This window comes from Octopus bimaculoides, chromosome 5, assembly GCF_001194135.2.
Source record: "Octopus bimaculoides isolate UCB-OBI-ISO-001 chromosome 5, ASM119413v2, whole genome shotgun sequence".
Taxonomy (NCBI): Eukaryota; Metazoa; Mollusca; class Cephalopoda; order Octopoda; family Octopodidae; genus Octopus; species Octopus bimaculoides.
The window spans coordinates 4055656-4058793 of record NC_068985.1 but is presented as its reverse complement, the minus strand read 5'-3'; the positions used below and the strand labels follow the sequence as shown (position 1 = coordinate 4058793).

Genomic DNA, 3138 nt, shown 5'->3' with positions numbered 1-3138 from the left:
CACACACACACACACACACACACACACACGCACACACACGCACACACACACGCACACACATACACACACACACACACACACATGCACATACACTGAGGACACGTGTCCTAATGGTCAGCGGTCGAGGATTCAATTCTCGGATCGAGTCACACGTCGTGGTCCTGTGCAAGTTACTTCGTTTCGCATAACTGCCGTCCACTCAGCTGTAAGTGAGCAACGGGCTGGCCTTCTGATCAAGGCCAATGTCGGCCTCTCCGCCCAGCCGGCTGAAGCGATTTAAAAGCGCATTGTGACTAGCGATAAATAACAACATCTAATAACCGAGTCGATCACGTGGTCACATGATATACATACTTACATGTATGCAGTCACAAAAGTGTACATACGTATTTAGATAAATAAGTATATACATTCGTACATATAAGTGTAGGTATATGCACGTATGAATGTTCTATGTATTTTTACTTTGATTTGTTTTAATCATTGGGTTATGTCCAATTGGACCTTCAAGGATTTTAGGGGCCATGTTGGAGCACTGATTTGAAGGGTTTTAGGGGGAACATAAGCAAAACAACACCAGTCGTCAAGCGGTGGTGGGAACAAACACAGAGTTAAAACACGTACAGGCACAGACGCACACACACAAAGACACACATACACACACGCACAAACACAAACACAAACACACACAGAAACATAAGTACACACAGAAACATGCATGCTCACAAACACACACACACACACACATATACAAACACATACACAAACACACGCAAACACACGGAAGCACACACATAAACATATACACATATGTATACATACGCAAATAAGCATGTATTTATGCATATATACGTATATATGCGTGTGTGTGTGTGTGTGTGTGTGCGTATACATACATACATACATATATATAGTTGGAATTTACAGGACAACAAAAGACGAAGACAGGTGTATACACGACAAACAACTTATTATTTTGAGGCTTGGGAAGGTGAGAAAGGCTTTTATATTTCGAGCCTAAGCTCTTCGATAGAAAGGAACGCGAGGAAACAAAGAGGGAGAGAATAAAAAAAAGCTTTAGCGGCTAGCGTCAATCATGGCGGCTGAGCCGCGGGCATGGCTGTGTGGTAAGAAGCTGGCTTCCCAATCACATAATTCCGGGTTCAGACCTAACCCGTGGCATCTTAGGCAAGTGTCTTCTACTATAACCTCGGGTCGACCAATGCCTTGTGAGTGGATGTGATAGACGGAAATTGAAAGAAGCCTATCGTATATACATATGTATATATACATATATATATATATATATATATATATATGTGTGTGTGTGTGTGTGTGTGTGTGTCTTTGTGTCTGTGTTTGCCCACCTCCGTTACCGCTTAACAACCGGTGCTGGTGTGTTTACGTCCCCATACAGTATCGGTTCGGCAAACCAGATCAATAGACTAAGCTCCAGACTTAAAAAATACGTTCTAAGGTCGATTCATTCGACTAAAAAAAAAAAAAATGAAGGTGGTGCCCCAGCATGGTCGCAGTTTGTCTGAAACAAGTAAAAGTCAAGATGCAAAAGTTATGAATGTATGTATATATGTACGTGCGTGGGTGTGTTTGGGGGTTGATTGTGTGTGTGTAATTATATTTAAGTACATACACCTGCATACATACCACTCAAAAATTATGCTCATACAGGCACACGTACACTCGCAGGCATACACACACACACACACACACACACACACACATACACACACACACATATATATGTCTGTATATATGTGCGCGCTAGCACGTCTGTGTATGCCCCTATGAATAGAGGTACGCCTGTATGTTATTCTTTACAGCGCATCCAATCAATAAATATCGTTTTAAATGACTTGACTTTTACGGAGCCAATCAATAAATGACGTCCGTATAGATTTTCGAGTCACTGGTTCAAAAGTCGTTCTATGTTTTACTTCATTAGCGTCAAGAAATAGCAACCGTTGAAGATTAATGTTTTTGCGATCAGCCTTTTGTTATCGATTAAGCTAAAGCTGGGCCTAGAGATCTAACAAACCTAAATTCGTCGTTTTCTTTTGTCTTTAGTTAGATTTTTCTATCGCAATCTTGAATTTTGTTGCTTGTCTTTCTCTATACGTTTATCTATATATGTTGATGTATGCGAGTTTCACTGGTTGAATGTTTTTGAATTTCTTACAAAGTGATATTAGACGTGGATGTGTGGTAAGGAGTTTGCTTCCCAAGATACAAGGGTGCGGGTTCAGTCCAACTCCGTGGCACATTGGGCAAGTGGCCTGTATTTGGTCCAGGTTGACCAAAGCCTTGTGAGTGGATTTGGTAGGCAAAACCTGAAAGAAGCCTATCGGATGTGTGTGTATGTATGTGTGTGTTTGTATGTGTGTATGTGTGTATGTGTATGTGTTTGTGTGTGTATCTGTGTGTGCGTGTGTGTGTGTGTATGTAACTGCACACAAATAGGCCTGTGTATGTGTGTGTTTATGAGATATATCTTTCAGCTCTCATCTCCGATTAGTTTTAGTCATTAGACTGTGGCCATGCTGGAACACCGTGGTCATGAATTTCAATCAAACGAATCGATCCCAGGGGTTAATTTTTAAAAGACTGACAGCACTGAGCCGCAAGGACTGTAAACCCATGTCCTGCGGTGGTGGGGGAGACACACGAACTCCCCCTCCACCAACCTACATAGACAAAACATATATAAGAGGTGACTCGAAAGTAAGACTTCACTAAGAATTGTTAACCCCCAATTTTTTCTCTTTGACTTTCCCCCAACAATTATTTTTAAGATGGATACATGGAACCGGTTATATTTTAAATCACTCACCCTAACAAAAAGATTAAAACATTCTCTAAAATATACTTTTGTGCCTTTTCCAACTTTATTTACTTTCTTAAGCATATTTTTTTTCTTCTATAGGCTCTTCTCAACTATCCACACACACAAACACACACACTCTCTCTCTCTCTCTCTCTCTCTCTCTCGCACACACACATACACACACACACATATAAATATATATATATATATATATATACACACACACACACACACACACATTCATATATGATTTGCCATGCTGTACCGCTGAAATCTACAAGTTTTTCATTCTCTCT

At 40.5% G+C, this 3138-nt stretch overlaps 1 protein-coding gene across 2 annotated transcripts in view; it reads left to right on the top strand.

Moving 5' to 3' along the window:
• LOC106867823 (zinc finger and BTB domain-containing protein 4) overlaps window positions 1-3138 on the top strand; it is a 362883-nt gene that overhangs the window by 153484 nt on the left and 206261 nt on the right. The gene's annotated exons all lie outside the window — the stretch shown is intronic.